This window comes from Leuresthes tenuis, unplaced genomic scaffold, assembly GCF_036924035.1.
Source record: "Leuresthes tenuis unplaced genomic scaffold, fLeuTen1.0.hap1 SCAF_4, whole genome shotgun sequence".
NCBI lineage: Eukaryota > Metazoa > Chordata > Actinopteri > Atheriniformes > Atherinopsidae > Leuresthes > Leuresthes tenuis.
In genome coordinates, this window is record NW_027325358.1 from 4415248 (window position 1) to 4425509 (window position 10262).

Here is a 10262-nt window from a genome sequence, read left to right on the forward strand (position 1 = left end):
GACATGAAATTTATTCCAAATGTTGGATGACGGCTAATTATGTAAGCGGCCTGTTAAGTTGCTTTATGTTCCATGAAAAAAAGAAAAATTGAATTGGCAACAGTTGGACTGATTTTGCAACGGCATGCCACATTTTTTGCTGTTTGAGCATAAGACTGCAAGAAAGTAACACCCATTCTCAGGAAGGGATACAGTTCCTGCAGAAGGTTTAGCAGTTCTGTATTGATTCAATCAGGTTTCTGGCTTTGGGACATTCTCCCAAATTCAGAAAACTCAGAAAACTGACGGGACTTTGACAACCAACGTGAAAACATCTGAATAGAAATAGAAAATAAATCAATTCTGAAGCTATCAATCATTGCCACTTATCTGAAACTATAATCCGCCGTACACAGCATGATAAAAACAACGGACTCGATGAATATCGCTGCAGACTTTAAACCACTCTCTCCACCTCATGTCCTCACCCTCTGTGTTTCATTCAGAGTTCAAGCAGGTCATTAGCAGAGTGATTACAGTGGGAGAGAGGGCATCCATTAAGAAATGTCACTGTGTGTGTGCCTGTCTGTGATCACCATGCGAATGTGTGTATCAATCACTGCAGTGTGGGTGACGACGAGGAGCTGTTTGTCTTTCTCATAAAAGGGAGAGGGATCAAAAGGGCCGGTCCACCAGCTGGACCTTCAGTCACACTGGGACAACGTGACTTTAGAGCCCTGGGCAGCTGGAGCTCTGGGGACTAATGGTGCGTGTGTGCATGTGTGAGTGTGTGCTGAGCCCTTTTAATCAGGGTCCCTGCACATTATCCATTTAAAAATTCCATGCATATCATACTCTAAGAGTCTGAGTGAAACAAACTCCGAGCTTTGTGTGGAAATGTGATATATATGTTAGAGATTAGTTCCTTAAAACATGATGAAAGACTCAGAACCGTGTTGTTCTTAACTGGGAAGTTAAACTCTGAAACAGTTTTTCATTGATTTTCTTCAGGGCTTGTAGAGCAGGTCTGAAATTAGGGCTCCATGGTGCAGTGGAGTGGGTGACCCTGCCCTTAAACACTAAGCATGGTTACATGCATAGCAGGGCTCAGCTCCGGTTACAGCTCAGCTGGACACTTTAACTGGACCACCATCCTTGCCCCAGTTCACATGCATGGGAGCAAATCAAGCTCCTAACTGAACTATCTCTGATGCTGTGGACTTTACTGACTGATCATGGAATTCACTGCACAGACATTGTCTTTAAGTTGTCTTTAAGTTACTCGAATGGTGGTTTTGTCACATGATGCTGCAGTTATAAAATCAGGGTTTTATTAGAGCAGAGTGCCAGTCTGGAAATGCTTTAAGTGACACGACACATAGTCTTTGTGGGCTGCTTAGCAGAGATGATTCAGGAAACTGAATTTGTAATGTATGCTTCACTGTTGACAAGATGAAAACAGGTGGAACTTTAGAGCATGTGCTGCGAGCCTTGGCCCATTTGAGCGTACATGCAGGAGTGTTTAACTCCCCAACTGCATTATCCGGGTGTGTTAATCCGGCTTTGAGAGGTTCGTGTTTGTACAATTTTGGCCTGACTTGTGCATTTACATGCATTTTAAAAGTCCAGTTTTGGTTAGACTAGCACAATGATATCCTCGCTGTCGTGTTTTAAAGAGGCCTATCATGATGCATTAGCCTGGAAGTACCCACCATACCACGCAGCTTTGCTAAATCTGCTAAATCTGTCCTGCTTTCGTGATGGAAATTTTTACAGGCTTCCATACTTTGCAGAACTTGGGGCCTTTCTAATCTGGCGAGGAATGACGAGAAGAAGAAGAAGCGCTGGATAAATCTTGTGAAGAGTAGAGTTGAAACACTGCTGAAACTGCAAATGTGGCACCAACCGGTTCAGAGAATCAGATTAAAGCTTGCGGGGAGGGATCGAAGGTTCCCAGTGAACAGTCTCACACTGGGGTTGTTAAAGGTCTATATGTGCACGGACTTACTGGAGTTACATACCGTATATAATAAAGAACCTCAGTAAGGACATTTGAGAGTCATTATTTACATCCGCCTCATTTTTCATCTGGTGGTTTTGGTGTCAGCTGAGATAAAGAGATGCACCACCATCAGTTCACCCTGAAACTCACATATCAGCTTTGCCTTAAAGGCTGAAAAAATGCATCCTTCATAACCCGCTGCTGTTGTTTCTTGGAATTCACACGATCCAAACAGAAGAGACTCAGGCCCGCATCACTGCGTCCTTCCACAGATTCAGCTGAGCGACGTTGGTTAGGGTGGCGAGTTGTACAAATCCGGCTTGATGGGAATAAGCACACACAGGTGGCCGTTTTCACCTCTGGTGCTACCTCCCATGCAGGCTCAGCGGCGGATCAACTTTAACCCCCCCCTTCCCCTGCTGTACTGTCACACTTGACATGATGCGCAACGATGGCGCATCATTGCGAGCTTGAAAAAGCAAACATAAAAGAGGCTATAGAGTCTGTTTCTCTCCTGTTCGTGTGCTAAATCGGCCAAAATGTCACACATGCTTATCAAATCAATGTATGTCGCACAGCTCAGCAGTGTTGATAACTTAGTTCATGGCTCAAACGCATCTTCAGTGTAGCAGTTTGGTTCTGTTTAAGTAATTCTCTTTGTCCCCTTGGTGCGATTAATTTGATCTGGTCTGAGGATTATTAATCAGTATCATCAGCTTCTGTATACTTGGGGGCTTTATGTGCATGTGATCATTCAACCAAATCAGAACTCATATTCATTTCCGCTTTAATTAGCTTCAGGATAATTCCTGTTTCGTACAATTTAGGTTTTCTATCCAAAGTTCTTGCCATTATTTCTGCTAGTTATGATATAATTATCAGGGTTGAAATACAAGACTTTGCTTCCTTAAATTTGCCCATTTTCTATGGTCAATAAATGATTGATCTGACTGAAAGATTTGTCTAATGTGACTACAACTAAGTTAAATCTCTGAAACTTTGATTTAAAACACCTAGGAGCATTTTAAACTCGTGAACATGTACTTACCTCCTGCAGCATGCAGGATCTGTTCTCCTGAAAACTCCCCCCAAACATTACCCTGCAAGAAGCCAACATAAAACTACATTAGTTCAAGAATGAGCCCACCCAAAGCAACCATTCAAACGCTCTTCACCGTAAAGCTGCTGGTGCTCCGAAGCCGATTTACAGCAGGATGAGTGGTGAGATTATCTGTGACATGCCTCAGATGTGAGTGTTGATCCTAGCCGCATGTTGTCAAATGAGCAGGAATGCCAGAGTTAAGAGTCCAGTAGTCACACAGGAGGTGAAAGTTCAAAATCTTTGCACATTCCCTGAGAAATCCCACAGAAAAAAAACCTTATGTTTCCTTTCAGAGCCCAAATCGAGCTGCAAACCTGCAGAATGTCCCCCTTCAAGCTTTTTTAGCCTGTTATAAATCACCTCTCTGTGTGTTAGTGTATGAACATGCATATATGTGCGTGTGTGCATACAGCAGAGAGGCAAGATCAAGGCCGAAGAGGCGTGACTCTAAATATCAAACATGAATGAACGTCTGCATGAGGAAGAGTCCCAAACTGTACGGTACGTACGTTTTATTAGTCAGAGGATGAAGTAAAAAGAGTACAGTTTGACTGCCCTGTGATTTAAGCTATGACACAATACTTTCAGGTGTTATTTATCTTTTAAATCTGCTATTTCCAAATAAACAAGTATGTGTAATATTTCAAGGACAAAATACAGCTATGACCTCAGGCAGAAATTCCCACCAATTAGGCAAGCTCACTCAGCTCCATCAGGCATTTTTCATCGTTGTTGTCATTGAATTTAACAGATATGTTTTCACAGTCTGCATATTTACAGCCTTTCATCACTCATGCCTGTTCACAGGGAGATATTCAGCTCTGAGAATCTGAACTAACAACAAGCCTGTGAACACAGCCGAGAGCCTTTTAAAAGGTTCTTCAACAGGCTATGATGATTATATTCTACATTGTGGTCTGATTTGGAGTAGTTTGCTATCTGTAAGTCAGGCACGTTTCCACAGTTGATGATCTTCTCCTAAAAAGCATTTTCAAATGACTGAGATGGCAACAACAAATCCTAATTTCCAGGCTCCAAAATGGCCAAGAAAATCCTTCGTGCAGATTTGAATGCAGGTTCACGCTGGACCGCGCCACATAAATAAAGCAGTTAAAATATGGTAAAAAATTTAGTAAAAACAATGGCAACATAATTAGACTTAGAACTAAATCTGTATAATATTTACCAAACTTTCACCCTTTTACTCGTTTGAAACTTGTCCTGAAACGTCTGTTTGCTGGGTCAGAAATTTTCAACAAACAGAAACGCTCACAATCTTACTTTGGCATCTTCTGAAAAAGGCCGACCAGTGTGGACGAAATTTGTGTCAAACAGTCCTGACTTACAAGCTACAACTGGCTGTGATGCAGGCAGGAGCTATGCAACATGATTTACATTGTGATGTCATCGAGCTGAGGAAGCAAAAACCTGGACTACAGATTAGACGTTTCAGGCGGTCCCGAAGCCTTGTCTGGGGAGAATATGATACCCTGTACATGCAGGAAAAGCTACATAACACGCTGAGGGATAGGTAAAAATCCAATAAGAGAAATATACGGCCCTCTAAAAAGCTGCTCAAACGATGAGAAAGTTCATTTTTCTGCAGGCAACATCGGAGCCATGAGACCCATCAAAGTGTTAACTCGTCAAATTAAAGAAAAGCTTGTTGTAGGAGGGAGAAAATGATGGTGTGTTTGAACCCAAACCGTGATGTGTTTTTTTGTCGGCTGATAACCATCATTATTGGCTTTTTGTCAGCATAAAGTGCCAAAGGATTGCTTTCCTCATAATTTAGAGCCGTATACCTAAAACCCAAAACCTTAACTGAATAGTTTTGGTGTCTAAAACTTCTTAAACAGCAACTTAAAAAAGAGAAATGTGGCACTCTCAAACGCTGCCCATGCTTTCATTCTGTAGGGTACTTTGGTCACTCCACAGGTGACATGAGGCTTACATTTACCTGTGCTGAAATGTCAAGAACTAAGGCTACGGTCAGTGACCTGAATCCGATTTTTTCGCCCATATCTGATCTGAAGTCACATTGAATCTGATATTTTCGAATCGGAATCAGGCCACTTGTAAATGTGGTACTGAACCGGATACATATCTGATTTTTTTTTTAATGTGACCACAGTCTGAGCTGCCAGGTCACATTTAATGCGACTTTGACGTCATGCTGACCCGCGCTGCCTGAAGCCTCGCAGCACCTCCTGGAGACCGTCTCTCTGGGGCAGTTTCATATATTCAGGCACGAGGACCTGCTGCACAGCTTTGCAGTTCTGGAAGAATTCCTGCTCCGTGTAACCAGCTACATCCTGATCCCATGACTTTTGGCACCGATTCCGCATCCAAATACTTCTCCGTGCGGATTTTGCGGTTATTGCTCCGCATAGAGCCGTCATTAACATCTGAATTTTCTTCCTCCTCTTCCTCCCTCGTGATGTCACCTGCTCACAGTTTTGAATGAAGGCAAGGATGTGAGAAACCCGCCCTACCATTCCTGCGACCGGCCAAAACTAATATTATTATTATTGGTGTTGGTCTGCTCAGACTCATGGGAGACGTGCTTGTTTCCTGCCGTATCCATAGCGATAGCGGCGAGCTAGAGAAATGTATATTATGCTTTTTTTTCAGCGTGAGAAATAGCACGTGTGGCTTGTGAGCGTGAAAACTTGTTGACATGCATGTGTCGCGTGAGACTTGAGAGCCCTGGTTTTTAGCTTTAAGCCACACAGTCCTGCAGTACTGGCTGCCGTTGCCATGGCCAACGATCAACTACGCATGCGGCTCACTTCAGGAGCGTGAGCTGTTCACACAGCAATCCGCAGACATAAAGACATAATGTGAACAGCCAAACAAAAAACTCGGATTTGAGCAGTAAATCGGAATTGTGCATTAAGACCTGCAGTGTGAACGTAGCCTAAGTCTGAAAAGTAAGGCCAACAAATCTCAGCCAGGGGTGAAGACAGATCCACGGCTATCTGAGCCTATAACATTGGCAACTTATTGGGAGTGCAAAGAGTGTGGGAAACTTCATCTGAGCCTATATGTAATGACATCACAGTGTTTTTACTGGTCCTTTGTATTGCCGAGTGGTTGAACAGGTTGAAGGACGAAGTTTCGAAAGCATAGATCAAAGGAGGAGGTGTGTGACAAATGAAGGGAATTACAGTGAAGGAAAGAGATAACCGGTGTGACGACTGATATCCAGCCAAAAATCTCTCCTATAAACTCCTTCAAAGATGAAAAAGACGTTGACGCAACATCTAAATATGTTCAGTTTCTGTTTACGTAAGCTGCTGTGTCGTTACCTTGTATGTCCAGTTTTTAGCAGAGGTGGAGGGTTGTAGTATATCCTCTTCGGATTTAGAGCATTTTTTAGGCCAAGATAAATCTTTCAAAGTGTGTTGTGTAGTTTAAAAAATGCATGGTCACCAAAGAAGTTTGTGAAAAATGCTCAGACTCCGTCGAAGTGATGGCTAAATGCATGAAAGCAGCTTGGGAATGGTTCAGACACATTCTTTAAGCATCCTAAAAAAAGGTTGCCTTCTTTTTTTTGGACCCTTTGGAATCTGAATGATATTTCAGTCAAGAGGCGAGAGCAAAAGCCTGTGGTTGTGTGGGTGAAATTCGGATACACTCCAGTGTTCAAAGCCTTGAAATACATATGCCACACAATGTTAAAGCATTCCTTTTCACAATTTACAATGCATAAACATGATGGTTTACTGAGGCCCAGGGTGATTATTTGCACAGAGGTCTAGTTTCAGCTATTTCAGGTTTTCTTGAGGCTGCCCCATGATGCCGCCCCACTAAGTGATTCTTGAAAGTGTTAACCACAGAACCCCCCCCCCCAGCAGCCCTGGTGAACACAAAACTCTGACTGTTTAGACTTCAAATATCTAGTCCAGATTGACCAGAGAGCACCGGCTACAAAGGCCGACTCCCGCCTGTCTGAAAGGAAAACTAACTGTCGGCTGTTTGTTGTGTTTACGCACTTATCTTTAACTCGTTCCCCTCCTGTCACACATTTCTGTTTTACACGAACAAAAGAGGTCTGCTTTGTAGGAAAATGTTCACATTACAAGCTTTACGACACACAAACAACACGAAGCAGCACCCGGAGCAATGCGCTGCTCACCTTAGCTCTGGGTTATGCATCTATTGCCTTCCTGCAAACACACAAGGTGAACTTACTGTCAGCAGCTCTGATAACAGACAAGAGAATGCACCAATTTCTCATTTTTCAAAAGTTGTGAAAAACCTAAGCAGAGCAGCTTCTCCACAAGGGCCTCACTGATGTATCTTAAAAGACTTGCTTCCTAGTTTGCATTTGATTCAAAGCCTTTTTAGCAGCCATGCGAGAAAGGCAGTAGCGGGAGAACTGCAAAAGGGAAAGACAGGACGAGCTCCTGGGCCTTCAGAAGTCTTGTCAAAAGCCTTTCCTTTCTGTGCTTTGTCCCATCGATATTCATCTCGCCAGTTGAAAAGGAAAGACGGCAAAAACTTTGGGCTTGAAAAGAACTTTTCAACTTCTAAGTGAAACCTTGCAACAGGATTGAGTATTTGAAACAAAAAGAAGGGAAAAAAAGGCCTGAAATAGTAGGAATGGAAGGGGCTTCCAGAGTGAGAGGCACGTTAAAGAATCAGATACCGCATTTGGAAAATGGAGCGAAGATGAATATGGCATTGTCTTCGTGGTGAAAAGAGGAACCAGACGCATGTGGGGTGGGCTGATTGTGCTGCTTACAGCCCTAAAATCGGATTGACACATCCCAGTAAGCAATATACTCAATCTCTGTATTTTCATTGTGTTTGTGAGTGTGAATGAGACAGATGTAGGTAGATGTTGTAAAATTAAGCCATTGTGTAGAGTCATAGGAAAAAGAAAGTACACCCTCTAACTCTTCCATTGCAGGATTCAACACATCAGAAGATGATTTTAAGAAATCCTGTTGATGACGTTTCTCAGTCATCCAGGTCACAGTAGAGCTTGAATAAAGGCAACTAGAATATTTAAATGATGTCAATACAGCCTCAGATGAACAGCAATGCATATCACACTGTGTCATTATTTATTTATTTATACAAAACTGAGCCAAAATACAGAAGCAGTGAAAAATGATGTAACGTGATGGCGTTATCAGTCTCTCTCATGGTTCTGGAGGAATCTCGGCCACTCTTCTCTCCAGCGCTGCTTCAGCTCATTGAGGTTTGCAGCATTGGTTTCTGCACAGCTCTCTTAAGGTCCCACCACAGCATTTCAGTGAGGCTGAGGTCTGGACTCTGACTGGACCATTGCAGCACCTTGATTCTTTTCTTTTTCCCACATTCTGCTGTAGATCTGCTGCTGTGTTTGGGATCTTTGTCCTGTTGATGAGCCAGTTTCAGCCCAGCTTTAGCTGGGGGACAGATGGCCTCACATTTGACTCTAGAATACTTTGGTATCCAGAGGAGTTCATGGTGGACTCAATGACTGCAAGGTGCCCAGGTCCTGTGGCTGCAGAACCAGCCCAGATCATCAGCCCTCCACCACCATGCTTGACAGCTGGTATGAGGTGTTTGTGCTGATATGCTGTGTTTGGTTTCCTCCAAACGTGCTGCTGTGCATTAGGACCAAACATCTCCACTTTGCTCTGGTCTGTCCAAAGGACATTGTTCCAGAAGTCTTGAGCTTTGTTCAGATGCAGCTTTGCAAACCTAAGCTGTGCTGCCATGTTCTTTTTAGAGAGAAGAGGCTTTCTCCTGCAGCCCTTCCAAACAAGCCATCCTTGTTCAGTCTTTTTCTAACTGTGCTGCCATGACCTTTAACCTTTAACATGCTAACTGAGGCCTGGAGAGTCTGAGATGTAGCTCTGGGCTTTTTCACCTTGGGGTGACCTTGCTGGGACGTCCACTCCTGGGAAGATTGACAGCTGTCCTGAATGTTTTCCACTTGTGAATAATCTTTCTCTCTGTAGAATGATGGACTCCAGATAGTCTGGAAATGGCCTTATAACCCTTCCCAGACTGATGGGCAGCAACAGCTGCTTCTCTAAGATCATTGCTGATGTCTTTCCTCCTTGGCATCATGTTAACACACACCTGAAAACTGACAGAACTTCTGCTTTTATAGAGGAGCTCACACTGACTGATGATCAGTTAATAGGTGCATTGATCTGCAGCAGCTGGCTGCTTCTTATCCTTTTGATTCTAATGGAAGCAGTGAGGTTGGACTTCTTCACACTGCGTCTGCATTTTGGTTTAGTTTTAGTTGAATATAAAAATCATGGTGTAATAAATCAGGTGATTTTTTTATGATGTCCTGACATGTTAAACCTTACTAAAAAAGCAGTGCATATATTCTTTTCCACACGACTGTACATGCATGAGTATTGTTGGGTTTTCTTTATGTTTAGATTCCCTCAGTTACACCTTGTAAGACAAAATTCTTCTCATCACTATCATCCTGCAGTGTGCTGTTAAAAGAAAAGTTTAATAAAGTTTGAACACCTTTTACTTCATCTCAGAGATATCAGAGGCCTTTCAAAATCTGCAGACTAAAAACTTTCCCTCCACATCTTTTTACCTCAACTCCGCTCGTCTCTCAAAAGAAAGCTGACTTCATCACTGCACCTCCCGAGTTTGACGAAAATGAACGCTAAGCTCTGGAATCCTTTCTTTCTTTCACTCAATGGCAAAATGAATAAATGATATTCCTCCCTTTAATCGATGCACTCAGCAATAACAAAGAAGCTTTGAGACACTTTGAGGACAACTAACGATCAGAAGCATCAGGAAGTGCTATTCGTTTTCGTTGATGGACAGGCAGATCAAAAAGCAAGCCACTTAAACGCTTCTACCCACTTTAGAATAATCTCGCTTTTTGCCTCTTTCAAGCACAAAGTGAGAAGAAAGAATCATCGTTTCTTCTATACTCTCTTCTCCACTTTCAAAGTTATTTTGCCCGTGATGAAGGGTTCTATTGACGACTTCGAAGGTGCCTCGTCTTTTGATAGAAGTGACATTTTATCTATATATAGTGTTAGAGTGTGCTTCAATTTAACTCTGTCTGGCACAGAGCACGTCTGGTGTTGATGTGGCTGACAGCTGCTGGTTGAAAGACACAGGAAAAGTACTGAAGATTCAAATAAAGCTTTGCCATGACGACAGGGGCTTGATGTATGCTAATCAATCGAT

At 42.8% G+C, this 10262-nt stretch overlaps 1 protein-coding gene across 1 annotated transcript in view; it reads right to left on the reverse strand.

Moving 5' to 3' along the window:
• Positions 1-3386, reverse strand: part of LOC140305351 (axin-2-like) — a 36096-nt gene extending 32710 nt beyond the window's left edge. Inside the window, exon 1 of the mRNA XM_072384188.1 lies at positions 3030-3386. The gene's annotated coding sequence lies outside the window, so the exon portion shown is untranslated. The remainder of the gene's footprint in view (positions 1-3029) is intronic.
• Between the last annotated feature and the right edge of the window lie 6876 nt (positions 3387-10262).